Below are 14,298 nucleotides of genomic sequence, written 5' to 3' on the forward strand. Positions count from 1 at the left end.
TGGTCAATTGGGGAAAAAGGAGACATATGTAAAACTTTAGACAATAAAAAAAAAGTTTCTTTTACTTGATTCAGCATAGAGTCTATTTGGTCTTCAAGATGCTTTGTAGGAGATGCTCCAGCTGAATATGTACCAGACTGTCTTGGTTTTGGCCACTTCTCTGAATATCTAGCTGCTGTCCTACCCTGCAACGCTAGGCTGGATGATAAAGATACCTCAAGAATCTCTTTTACTGACTCCTTTTATCTCTTCATGAAATCCTAAAGCTTATATAGGATAAAGCAAACAGTTGACTCACCTTGTCCCTGCTTTTAAAGCAAATGATCTATCAAAGGGATGGTGTAACTAGCCCTTATCTACAAAAATGGAAAATGGCTTTCCATTGCTTTCTTCTCACAAATGTGAAGTCTTTGATTAGGATGATAAAGAATAGACAGATTCTGGTTATGTTTTGAAGGAAGAGATGACATGACAGACAGAATTTGTTGTTGGATTAGACATGAGATGTAAAAAAACAAAGGTAACTTTGAAGGCTCTTGGCCTAAATAGCTTTAAGATAGGTGCCATTAATTATATTAAGAAAACTGGGAAAAGCTGGTGGCAGTGATAGTGGTTGTAGTGGGAAATAAGAGTTAGCTTTTATATGTATTAAACTAAGATGCCCCTTAAACATGAAGGTGGAGAAGTTGAGTGTGGAATATGGGAGAGCATGTGGGTTAGAATAATAGTTTTGGGAATCATTAATATAGAGATAATATTTAAAGTTATGATCATGATTGAGATCACCAAGAATGTCAGTGTAGCCAGAAAAGAGAACACATCTGAAGATTCAACCCTGGGGCGTCTCAACCTTAGGGTCAGGAAGATAAGGAGAAACCTGCTAAAGGGGCTGAAAATGAATTTCTAGTAAGATAGGCTGAGAACCAGTAGCAAGAGAGAGGTCCTGAACCTTAAATGAAGATTATGGGAATAATTAATTTAGTCATGATCATGAGTCAGGCTAGATTAGGACTGAGAATATACTTTTGGATTTGACAGTGTGGACATCATTGGTAATCTTCACAAAAAGCTGTTTCAACGAATTGTTGGAAATGAAAGCATGTTAGAGAATCTGTGTAGAGAATAGAAGAGAGGCATTGGAGACAGCTGTATTCAACCTTCTGGAAGGTTTTACTGCATGCTTGTATGCTTCTGGAATGACCAGTACACTCAGAAAAATAGATTTCCTGGGTTTCCACATAGATAGATTTTGAGCATCTTCAACCTTACATGGTAATGTGAAAATTTGGTGTTCCAATTTATACTTATACCAGCAGTATATACGAGTTCAGATTGATTTTCTGGAGTTTGGAGGTAGTATGGTGACATTAAAAGAATATGAATAGTATTCTAAAAATGGAACTATCTGGATACAAACTCAGATTTTTTTTCTGAAAGTTGCTTAACTGAAACTTTTTCTTCATTGTATAATATGAATAAGAAGGCTTAGTACACATAAGCTGATAATGATTAATGAAGAAGTCAGATTGGATATATTAGAAAATAAAATGACAAATATATAGGACAGTATATTTGAGAACAAATTGGCAAGCTAGATAAAATTTTATATCTAAAACAGTTCTATTTATCAGTTTTTTTCTTATATGGATTATGCCTTAGATGCCATGTTTAAGAACTTTTTGCCTACCCCTAGTTCATGAAGAGTTTCTCCTATGTTTTTCTTTTTAAACCTATTTGGTAGTATATTTATTTCGTCTTTTTGAAGTAATCACTTCTGAGACTTGTCATTGACCTATAACCAGAGACCACTAGGAACACATCTGTAGTTGAATGAACTGAGTTTATTACTCATTGCCACCTGGGAGAACACACATCTTGGGTATCTCAGTAGAGGTACTTTAAAATGATTTAAAGTTTTTAAGTTTTAGATTTTACATTAAAAATAGTCATTCATTTTGAGTTAATTTTTATATAAGGTGTGAGACTTAGGTCAACCTTTATTATTAAAATTTTAAAATATATTTTTTATTGATTTTAGGAAGAAGGTAGAGGGAGAGAGACATAGAAACATCAATGATGAGAGAGAATCATTGATCGGCTGCCTCCTGCCTGTCCCCTATTGGGGATCAGGCTCAAAACCCCGGGCATGTGCCCTGACCAGGAATTGAGCCATGACCTCCTGGTTCATAGGTCCACACTCAGCCACTCAGCCTCACTGGCTGGGCTATTATTAATTTTTCTGGCTAGTAATACCCAGTTGTGCCAGCACCATTTGTGAAAAAGACTACCTTTTCACCATTGAATTACTTCTTGACCTTTCTCAAAAATGATTTGGGTATGGTCGCAGGTTCAATTCCTGGCCAAGGGCATGATTCCTGGTCAAGGGCATGTAACTCGGTTGCAGGTTTGATCCCTGACTCTGGTCGGGATGCATGTGGGAAGAAATCAATCAATGTGTCTCATGTTGGTACTGATGTTTTTTTTGTTTTTTTTTTTTTTTCTCTCTCTCCCGCCCTTCCACTCTCTAAAAATCAATGGGAAAAAAATATCCTTGGGTGAAGATTAAAAAAATATATGAATTGGGCATATTTGGGCAGGCTTATTTTGGGGCTCTCTTTTCTGTTCCATGATCTTTTTCAATCTTTTCTCCAATACTACACTCTCTTGGTTACTATAATATATAGTAAGTTTTTTGTTTGTTTGTTTTTTGTTAATCCTCACCCAAGGGTATTTTTCCATTGATCTTTCAGAGAGAGTGGAAGAGAGAGGGAAAGACAGAGAGAAACATTAATGTGAGAGAAGCACATCGATTGGTTGCCTCCTGCATGTGCCCCGATCAGGGCCTGGGCCAGGGCGGAACCTGCAACCAAGGTACGTGCCCTTGACCGAAATCAAACCTGGGACCCTTGGAACACAGGACAATGCTCTATCCACTGAGCCAAACTGGCTAGGGCTATAGTAAGTTTTAAAATTGAGTAGAGTGGTCCTGGAATTTTTTTCAAAATTATTTAGCTATCTTAGGTCTTTGTCTTGTCATAAAGTTTTAGAGTAAAATGGTCTATATCTAAACAAATTTTTTTTCTTATTGTTAAAAACTATATTTAAATCTATAGTTGAATGTGGGGAGAAGCTACATCTTTACTATATTGAGTCTTCTAATTCCATTAACATGGCCTATCTCGTATATTTAGATCTTTACTTTTCTTCTTCAGCATTTTGTAATTTTTTACATGTAAGTCTTATACACTTGTTATTAGATTTATACTTAAGTTTTAATTCTTTAGAATGATTATAAATTGTGTTGTGTTTTTAATTTCAGTTTATTGATAGTTTATGGAAATATAATTAAGTTTTGTGTATTGATATCTTTTGACTTTGCTGATGTCACTTATTAGTTCTACTAGAGTCCCAGCGCGCTATTGTGCGGCCCCGCCCACCTGCGCATGCCCTGCCCACTCACCCTCCACTCCACCATGCTTGCAGCCAGGCTCGCAGCCGCGCCCACCCACCCACCGGCCTCCAGCCTTGCTGCAATCGGAGCTTGTGGGCCGCGGGGGAGAACCTGAGGGGGGCTTCATGCACCTCATGGCGACCGGTCGTTTGGTCGTTTTGGTCGTGACACCTTTTTTTTTTTTTTTTAATATATTTTATTGATATTTTACAGAGAGGAAGGGAGAGGGATAGAGAGCTAGAAACATTGATGAGAGAGAAATATCAATCAGCTGCCTCCTGCACACCCCCCACTGGGGATGTGCCCGCAACCAAGGTACATGCCCTTGACCGGAATCAAACCCGGGACCCTTCAGTCTGCAGGCCAACACTCTATCCACTGAGCCAAACCGGTTTCGGCTGGTCGTGACACCTCTTGGCCTTTTATTATTATGACTAGAGGCCTGGGGCACAAAATTCATGCACGGGGGTGTGTGTCCCTCAGCCCAGCCTGCACCCTCTCCAATCTGGGACATCCCTCTCACAATCCAGGACTGCTGGCTCCCTGATTGCCCCTAACCGCTTCTGCCTGCCAGCCTGATCACCCCCTAACCACTCCCCTGCCAGCCTGGTTGATGCCTAACTGCTCCCCTGCCAGCCTGATTGCCCCTAACTGCCCTCCCCTGCAGGACTGGTCACCCCTAACTGTCATCCACTGCAGGCCTAGGCCCCACCAACTGCCCTCCCCTGCAGGCCTGGTCCCCTCCAACTGCTCTTCCCTGCAGGCCCGGTCGCCCCCAACTTCCCTCCTCTGCTGGCCTGGTCACCCCTAACTGCCCTCCCCTGCAGGCTTGATCACCTCCAACTGCCCTCCCTTGCAGGCCTGGTCCTTCCCAACTGCCCTCCCCTGCTGGCCTGATTGCCCACAACTGCCCTCCCTTGCAGGCCTGGTCCTTCCCAACTGCCCTCCCATGCTGGCCTGATCGCCCACAACTGCCCTCCCTTGCAGGCCTGGTCCCTCCCAACTGCCCTCCCCTGCTGGCCATCTTGTGGTGGCCATCTTGTGTCCACATGGGGGCAGGATCTTTGACCACATGGGGGCAGCCATCTTGTGTGTTGGAGTGATGGTCAATTTGCATATTACTCTTTTATTAGATAGTATAGAGCCCTGGTGCATGGGTGGGGGCTGGCTGGTTTGCCCTGAAGGGTGTCCTGGATCAGGGTGGGGGTTCCCTTGGGGTGTGGGGCGGCCTGGGCGAAGGGCCTGTGTGGTTTGCAGGCCGGCCATGCTCCCTGGTGACCCAAGCAGAGACCCTGGTATCTGGGATTTATTTATCTTCTATAATTGAAACTTTGTAGCCTTCAGCGGAGGCCTGGGCCGGACAGGGTGTGCAGGAAGCTTGGCTTCCTCCATGTCCTGGAATACCCAAGCCTCCTGCTTGCTCCATGGCCACAGCCATTTTTGTTGGGATTTATTTATCTTCTATAATTGAAACTTTGTAGCGGAGGCCAAGGCAGGCCAGGGCTGCGGGAGCTTGGCTTCCTCCATCGCCAGGGTCAACTCAAGCCTCCTGCTCTCTCCAGCTTCGTGGCTGCCGCCATTTTTGTTGGGATTAATTTATCTTCTATAATTGAAACTTTGTAGCCTTGAGTGTAGGCCTGGGCCGACCAGGGCGGCAGGGAAGCTTGGTTTCCTCCATTGCTGGGGAAACCCAAGCCTCCTGCTTGCTGCAGCTCCATGGCCGCAGCCATCTTAGTTGGGTTAATTTTCATACTCGCTCCTGATTGGCTGGTGGGTGTGGCTTGTGGGTGTAGCAGAGGTACGGTCAATTTGCATATTACTCTTTTATTAGATAGGATGATAAGTTGTTTTGGTAGATTCTTGGGTTTTTCTTTGTCATTTACAAATTGGACAGTTTTATTTCTTCCTTGCCAATCTATATGTCTTTTATTTTATTTTTTGCTTTTTTGTGCTGGTTAGGACTTCCACTACTATTTGAGTAAGAAGAGTAAGAGTGGACATTTTTTTTCCTGTAGAATTGTGGTAATAGAGAGTGGTGCCACTCCCATTGTTCACCCTTCATTTCTAAACCTATGAATACTGGCTTTAACAGGTGGCTGGGGAAATAGAATGACTGGTGTCTATAGAATGGATCACCCTAGCCACTTAATTTTTAAAATATTTTATTGAACATTCACTTTGGAAAGAACTATCTTTAAATTTGTTGCCCATTCTGAGATGTCTATTCACTTACCTCTTCTCCATATTTCTTTGTCACCAATTTTCCAATCATGTTCATTTCAAGTTCCTGACCATCCAGCCAAACCATTGGCCACAGAATATGAATCAATATATAATCACATGTCTGGCCATATCTTTTCCCAAGCAATCTAAAAGCCAGGTGCACAGCTGTCAGTTCTGCTCACTGGGAGGATTTCCCTTCATCACTGTCCTTCAGGATGTCTTAGAAAGGGGCTCTAGTGTTATAGCTGTGCACTTTTGAGTGGTGCTTGAATATCTTACAGAACTACCTATAAACCAGACCTGAGTTTGGGTAGGAAGCCAGTTGATGGTAGGAACTTTCCACAAGGAATTCATGCTGATAGATAAAAAGCAGTGCAGTAGGAGTTGGTGACCATAAGCATTTGGGCCCCTTCTTCGTTTTAACTTACTTTTGCCTTTAGGGCCTGCTCAGTCCTGGTCACATATATATCACTTCCCTTTGATGATGGAGTGCTGGTTTGCACACCCAACTTTATGACTTGGTGGGTCAGCTAACCCACCAAGTTTATGATGGGCAGCTAAGATTACATGTTAAGTTGGTAGCCCATGGTTAAGCATTAAGTCTCTACAAAGGCCCAGTAGCAGACTAACAGCTGTTTCTTAAAAGGAGAATAGTTACCTACAGTGGATGTCAGGACTTTGCCCCCAAATCCTTAAAGGCTATGCTTTGATTCATTAAGAGGCCTCTGCCAAAGTTTTCAGACAGTGTCCTGACCTGCCACTGACACCATTGGATCTGCTGGCTTATATGGCTCAAGTAGCAGAGCAGCATACCCAGCTGCAGAGCTTTCTCTTATTCTGGGCACCACTCAAAAGTAGCAACAGTTTGGCTAATGAGGACTATGTTGCCTCCAACGTCCAAAGATACCTGCTAGGCATTGTGCCTCTTTTTTGTTTGTAGGAAAGGCCAGTGGCAACAACTTATCCTTCACTTTAGCAGAGATATGTTGACATGACCCACATCATCGGACCCCTAGAAATTAGACTGGAGTAGAAAGCCCCTGAATTTTTGTCAGATTTATTTCTCACCCTCTGACATGCAAATGTCTTGCCAGTAACTCTAGATTGTTACTTCTTGCTTACTAGGTCCAATCAATATAATGGCATTAATGTATTGGACCAGAGTGATAATCATATTGAAGGGAAAGGTGATCAAGATCAAGCAAACTAAATTATGACTTACAACTGGAGAGTCAATATATCCCTGAGGTAGGACAGCAAAGGTATGTTGCTGGCCTTGCCAACTGAAAGCAAACTATTTCTAGTGGGTGTTATTGACAGAGATGGAAAAAAAGGCATTTGCCAGATCAATAGTTGCATACCAGGTTCCAGGGATGGATTAATTTGCTCAAGCAATGAAATTACATCTAGTATAGAAGATACATTTGAAGTCATCATTTGTTTAAGCTTAACGATGATTGACTGTCATTCTCCAAGTTCCATCTGTCTTCTGGACAGTCCAGATGGGTGAATTGAGTGGGGATGTGGTAGGAATCACCACCCTTGCATTCTTCAAGTCCTTGATGGTGGCATTAATCTCTGCAATCCCAGGAAAGTCATACTTCTTTGGTTTAGTTGTCCTAGGTAAAGACAGTTTAGGGGCTTTCACTTGGCCTTTCCTGCAATAGCCTTAATTCTACAGATCAGGGAACCAATGTGGGGATTCTGTCAAATAATGATTCTGGAACTGGGGAAATAATCACAGTGAGTTTAGGAACCCACTGTGAGATGAATCTGAGCTAAAACTCCATTAAACACCTGTCCTCCATCAACCCCTACTCTGGTGATGAATCACAGTGACCTTTTGGGTTTCCTGGAATCAGCTTCATTTCAGAGCCAGTGTCCATAAGTCTCTGAAAGGTCTGGTTATTTCTTTTCCCCAGTGCAGTTATCCTGGTAAAGGGCCATTGTTCCCTTTGGGGGAGGATGGGAGAAAGCTTAACAATGCAATTTTTGGCAGTGTACCTGGGTCATTCCTTAAGGTCATTCTTTAAGAGGGCCTCCTTTCAAGAGGTTCTGAGTCTGTACACTGGCTTAAGTCTGGGAACTGATTATGACTGTTTTTGATTTAGGTTAGGCTTTTGTTCATTTTATCAATAAATATGACCTGATTATTCCTTCCATGATTATCCCACACCCTTCATATTCATTCCCACACATGTTCCCTGGATTTCTGTTTGTATAAGTTTTTGTTCTATTCAGACCTTCAATGGATCAGATGATGTTCATCTAAATAGGAGGGAGGCAATTTGCTTTACTCAATCTATAGATTCAAATGTTAATCTTATTCAGAACCACCTTCACAAAGATACTAGTACTCAGAATAATATTTAACCAAATATGTTGGCACCCCATGACCCAGTCAATTTGACACATAAAATTAATCACCACACCATTCAGCTTGGGTTGTTTTCACCTTTTGGCTATTGTGAATAATGCTTCTATGAACATAATGTACAAACATTTGTTTGAGTGTCTGTTTTCAAGTCCTTTGGGTATCAAATGGTATTTTTATCCAGTTATTGCATATGCTTAGTTGAAGTTTAGAATTCTAGTTGCTGAATCATTTTAATCACCAGAGACATGTTTTAGAAAAAAAAGAGTTGTGTCACATTTGATGCATGTTTAGTAGGTTATATGGGTTTACTTGTACTGTATTTTATAGGTGATTGAAGAGATTTTCAATGTAAATGTTTTATTATGCTTGAATTTTACCTAATTCTGTGGAATTAGTCTCTGTGTGTAAAATACAGCTATACAGTATTGGTTTGTTTTTACAAAGCAGAAACATAGTCTCTGACAATTCCTTTCCAGATCAATTCAATTCCAATAAAACCAGAATTCATCATTTGATGCTTTCCAACACTGCTTTGGTTGTATGAAGAGTAGTCTGTGTTCAGGAATGCCACTATGAGGACTACCCTGCTCTTTTAGGGTAAACCCAGTGGAGGCCCACAGGACTCTGAGATCAATCATTATAGCATCTGGAAGACTTCACCTTTGTGTTTCCTCAATGTTAATGAAATAAAAAATATATCTGCTTCTCTAGTGGACAGAGAAGTTTGAGGAATGCCTATTTATTTAGTTGTTCATTTTATCATTCAAAGGAACATTTTGAGCAAAGTAAAAGCGTATTTCTGTATGTGTAACTATCTTTATAAGGCAATGAAGAGATGGGGAGAATATTTTAGAGTTGTTATGGCACATAGAATAAATGGTGATTTTGAAAGAGCACTAAATTAGGTATTGGGAAACACATTTATTTTACTAAGCCCACTTACTGTCTATAATAATAAAAGCATAATATGCTAATTAGACCGGACAGCTGAACAACCTTTCGGACATCCTTCTGGTTGAAGCCGTGGTGGCGGGGGCCGAGGCAGAGGCAGTTAGGGGCGAATCAGGCAGGCGGGCGAGTGGTTAGGAGTGATCAGGCAGGCAGAGGGGTTAGGGGCAATCAGACAGGCAGGTGAGTGGTTATGGGCGATGAGGCAGGCAGGCAGAGTGGTTAGGGTTGATCAGGCAGGCGAGTGGTTAGGAGCCAGCAGTTCTGGATTGTGAGAGGGATGTCCGCTGCCCGTTTAGGCCCAATCCCTGCAGGGTTTAGGCCAGGGGTGGGCAAACTTTTTGACTCAAGGGCCACAATGGGTTCTTAAACTGGACCGGAGGGCCGGAACAAAAGCATGGATGGAGTGTTTGTGTAAGCTAATATAAATTCAAAGTAAAGGAGCGGAGGGGAGAGCAAGAGAACCGGATAGAACAGCCGGATCCGGCCCGCGGGCCGTAGTTTGCCCATGGCTCGTTTAGGCCCTGCAGGGATTGGGCCTAAATGGGCAGTCGGACAACCCTGAGGAGTCCCAGATTGCGAGAAGGTGCAGGCCGGGCTGAGGGACACCCCCCCCCCATGCATGAATTTTGTGCACCGGGCCTCTAGTCTATATACACTGAGTGGCCAGATTATTATGACCACGCCATCAGTACTTCGTTGGGCCACTTTTTGCCTTCAATACTGCGACGATTCTTCTTGGCATTGACTCCACGAGATGGTGAAAGGAGATGCGAGGAATCTGACACCATGCCTGATGAATAGCACTGTCCAGTTCTGTGAGATTTGATGGTTGTGGAACCAGCTACCTGATGGCTCTTTTAACTTCATCCCACAAATGTTCAATTGGATTGAGATCTGGTGATTGTGGGGGCCACCTAAGCAAGGTAAAGTCTCCCTCATGTTCTTGAAACCACTCCTGCACAATACAAGCACCGTGGCATGGCGCATTGTCTTGTTGGAAGAAGCCATCTCCATTGGGATACGCCATCAACATGATAGGATGAACTCGATCAGCAACGATACTTAGGTATGTTGTGCTATTCAGACGTTGTTCCACACGAATTAAAGGGCCCAAATCATGCCAGGAAAACATGCCCCAAACCATAACACTGCCCCCACCAGCTTGAAGGGTTGTACTCATGCATGTGGGGTGCATGCTTTCATGCTGTTTCTGCGAAATTTTCACTCTGACATCTGCATGATGCAACTGGAAACGTGATTCATCAGACCACATGACTTTTTTCCAATGCTCGACTGTCCAATCCTTGTGTTCCTGTGCAAATTGGAGACGTTTTATCTTGGTAACTGCAGACAGCAAAGGTTTTTGAAGAGCCCTTTGGCTTCCATATCCCATGTAATGCAGTGTACGGCTAATTTGCCTACAAGCGTCAGGTGGTCATAATAATCTGGCCACTCAGTGTATATAAAAGGCTAATATGCTAAGTGTCCGATCGTCTGTCCGGTCACTATGACGCTCACTGACCACTCGTAAGCAGATGCTCAACACAGGAGCTGCCGAGCTGCAATGACTTGGCAATAGCGGTTCTCGGGTGATGCACCCCAAAACCAGAGAAGAGGGAGCCCGATTCCTCGCTGGGCTGCATGATTCCACCTTCGGCCGTGGGTTATGTTGTTGCTGGGGCACTATTGGCCCCGAATCTGGTTTACTGCACACTTGCATTTGCGTTCCATACCCTATACGACAGCAACTTTGCAGAGTGCCCTCTTGCACTCTGGAACCCCTCGGGGGATGTTGGAAAGCCAGTTTTGGCCTGATCCCCGCAGGGCAGGCTGAGGGACCCCACCTGCCGGAGGGACTCCACTCACTCTGCCGACACCGGGGAGGGACCATGGGAGGTTCGCTCCAAGACATGTCCGGCCCATCTCACCCAGTCCCGTTCTGCTGGCCATCTTCTAATTTATTTCCTTTCAATGTGCATGAATCTGTGCACCGGGTCACTAGTTAAGGTATAATTTTGGACAAGCCATTTTACTTCTGTGAGCTGAAAGACAGTGAAGATAATACATACTACTATTTTATAGGATTGTGATGATCAAATAAGGTATGTGAAATCTTTAAAATTATATATAGATGTTAGGTGTCATTTTAGGTTCTAACCTGATAGAGAAAATGGCTATTAGACATAATACATCTGCTAATATATTGACTGGTTTCTATGTGCCTGCTTAAAAGGTTTCTACGTTTTGCACTGTGGAAATGACTGTAAAGAGAAGGAATCTGATTTTGCCCCAAAACTTCAACTCATAGGAAGGAGAGAAGTGAGAATTTTCTAGCTACTCCAAGCCAATTTTTGACATTAAAACCTGTTCTATTTTACTCAGCTTTGTACAGATTACATGGTTTTCACAAACTTCACTAATGAATCAGAAATTTGTCAGCATATTTCAGCTTGGTATGCATATTATGTAATATTTCAATTTTATTAGAGACTTTGCAAATTTTTTTGTATGTTGAAGATGGTATATTTTTGAGTAAATTGAGGTTTATTTGATACTAGTGGCCCAGTGCACGAAATTTGTGCACATGAAAAGGGGATTAATTAGAGGAAATAATTCAATATTGCTATTTGCCCTTTCTCTATAATAGAAGTGTCAGAGATGAAAGAAAATTAGTAAAATGTATATGAAAACCTTCTTCCTGTCAGAGTCTGGGCGCACCTCGGGACCCAGAGTCAAGTCCCCACCCACCCACCCACATGCACCTCAAAATCATGTGAGACCCAGACCCAGCCGGCACCCCCCCATTGGGCTAGATCCAGACCCAGCCAGTCCCACCCTTGTCAAGCCCCGCCAGGCAGGGGACATAGCCTCAGGTCCCTTGGCCCGGTGCCAGAGGAGGGGTGTGTCTCCTGAGGCCCCCAGCCCAGACTGGGGCAGGGGGCGTGCCTTGAGGTCCTCTGTCAAGCCCCACCAGGTGGTGGACATGGCCTGAGATCCCCTGTCAACCCCCCCTGGGTGGGAGGAACGGCCTGAGTTCCCCCAACCCAGCACTGGGGGTGCACCTTGAGGACCCCCGTCAAGCCCCGCTGGGTGAGGAGCATAGTCTGAGGTCCCCTGTCAAGCCCCGCCAGGCAGGGGGGCACAGCCTCAGGTCCCCCGGCCTGGTGTTGGGGTGGGGCGCGCAGGCCTGAAGTCCCCTGTCAAGCCCCACCTGGTGGGGGGCATGGCCTGAGGTCCCCCAGCCTAGTGCTTGGGTGGGGGGAGCAGCCTGAGGTCCCCTAGCCCAGCACCAGGATGGGAAGTGCACCTTGAGGTCCCCTGTCAAGCCCTGCCGGGTGGGGGGGCGCGGCCTGAGATCCCCTGTCAAGCCCCACAGGGGCAGGGGAGGGCGAAGCCTCAGGTCCCTGCTGATTGCTTGTTAAGGCTCCATATGGGAACTTGGCTTCAGCTGTGGGTACAGCCATCTTTGTGATGGAGTGATGGTCAATTAGCATATTCCCTCTTTATTAGATAGGATAGCAGTTTGAAGAGTACCAAACACTGATTTTTTTTTTGCAGGTTTTTTGTTGGCTTACCTTTATGTCCTATAGAGAGACTAGAGAATTGAGGTAGACAGACTAATTTTTTTTTCTCTAGCATATTTTGATGATCCATACATATGGGTTTGTTATATCCCTGTGAGAACAGAAATAAAGTGTTACTTCTGAGATACTTCTTTTAAAGAAAAAGGGACTGGTGTTTCCTTTACTACATATCCAAGGAGCTTTTTCTCATCAGGAACTAGAGTTAGAATGAAAAATCTCAAAACTTAAACTTAAAAAAACACACAAAAAAAACAGCTTTTTGGAAATGAATAAATTTGAAGTTTATCTTTTTATTTTTCTGATTTTTGATATGATTCTATGATTACTTATAGTGAGCAATTTGCCTCACCCCATAACATGAGCCAAAAAATAGCATTAAATGCTTGCTGACACACTGATTCTAGGGCTGGGGTGGGAAAATACAAGATAGGCCCAGAACCAGTGATCGGCAAACTGCGGCTTGCAAGCCACATGCGGCTCGTAAGCCACGGTTTGCTGCTCTGTTGACTAATGAGTTTGCTGACCACTGGGCTAGGGGCTTAATCACAAGGAACAACAACAGCCTGTAATTATTGGAATCGAGGGTCTAGGTCAGTGGTCGGCAAACTCATTAGTCAACAGAGCCTCAGTTTGCCGACCACTGGCCTAGAGCATCTTGTAGTAGCAAAAAGTAAGGAAATGCTCAAAAAACAAAAAGTTGAAATCATGTACGTCAAAGGAATATGAGAGCCAGCAGAAAGAGCTTGTAGTGGCCAACACTGTAACAATTTGAGCAACAAAGTAAATGATGTAGTATTGAGTTATAACTCAAAGTATGCAATAAATATCAAATAAATGATTAAATAAATATGTAAATAGATGAAGAAAGATAAACTTCCATACAAAAGAATTACAAATAATGTTTGCAGATGTTCTTTACTCCAGGAGATAGAACATAATTCCTCCTCTCCCCTTTTGAGAGTGGGCTAGACTTAGTCACTTAGCAGCACAATTCACCATAGCTAAGATTTGGAAACAGCCTAAGTGCTCATCAGTAGATGAGTGGATTAAAAAACTGGTACATCTACTCAATGGAATACTACGCTGCAGTAAAAAAGGAGTTCTTACCATTTGCAACAAAATGGATGGAGATGGAGAGCAGTATGCTAAGTGAAATAAGCCAGTCAGAGAAAGATAAATATCACATGATCTCACTCATTTGTGGAATATAATGAACCACATAAACTGATGAACAAAAATAGATCCAGAGACAGAGAAACATCAATCAGAACGTCAAACCTCAGAGGGAAGGTAGGGGAGGGTGGGGGTAAGGGGGGGAGATCAATCAAAGGACTTATATGCATGCATATAAGCCTAATCAATGGACACAGACAACAGGGGGGTGGGGTCATGAATGGGAGGTAGGGGGTAATGGGGGAATAAGGACACATATGTAATACCTTAATCAATAAAAAAATTTTTAAAAAAAGAATAGACTGTAAAAAGAGAAAAACAGTGGCTTCATTGTGAAGAAGACTGGCAAATACTACCTTATTCAGCTGATGAAGATTTACACCTCAGCTGAAACCGGTTTGGCTCAGTGGATAGAGTGTCAGCCTGCGGATTGAAAGGTCCCAGGTTTGATTCCGGTCAAGGGTACGTACCTTGGTTGCAGGCACATCCCCAGTGGGAGGTGTTCAAGAGGCAGTTGATCGATGTTTCTCTCTCATCGA

At 43.4% G+C, this 14,298-nt stretch overlaps 1 protein-coding gene across 8 annotated transcripts in view; it reads left to right on the top strand.

The window, feature by feature from the left end:
- The window catches only part of ARB2A (ARB2 cotranscriptional regulator A), a 415,332-nt gene that overhangs the window by 51,710 nt on the left and 349,324 nt on the right, over positions 1–14,298 (top strand). Inside the window, exon 1 of one of the 8 annotated variants that reach the window (XM_080678358.1) lies at positions 9,651–10,068. The exons of the other annotated variants lie outside the window; for them this stretch is intronic. The gene's annotated coding sequence lies outside the window, so the exon portion shown is untranslated. Of the gene's footprint in view, positions 1–9,650; positions 10,069–14,298 lie in introns of those variants that run through there. 8 annotated transcript variants of the gene reach the window in all.

The sequence above is a fragment of the Plecotus auritus genome, assembly GCF_963455305.1.
Source record: "Plecotus auritus genome assembly, chromosome: 7".
In the NCBI taxonomy this organism is placed as follows: Eukaryota; Metazoa; Chordata; class Mammalia; order Chiroptera; family Vespertilionidae; genus Plecotus; species Plecotus auritus.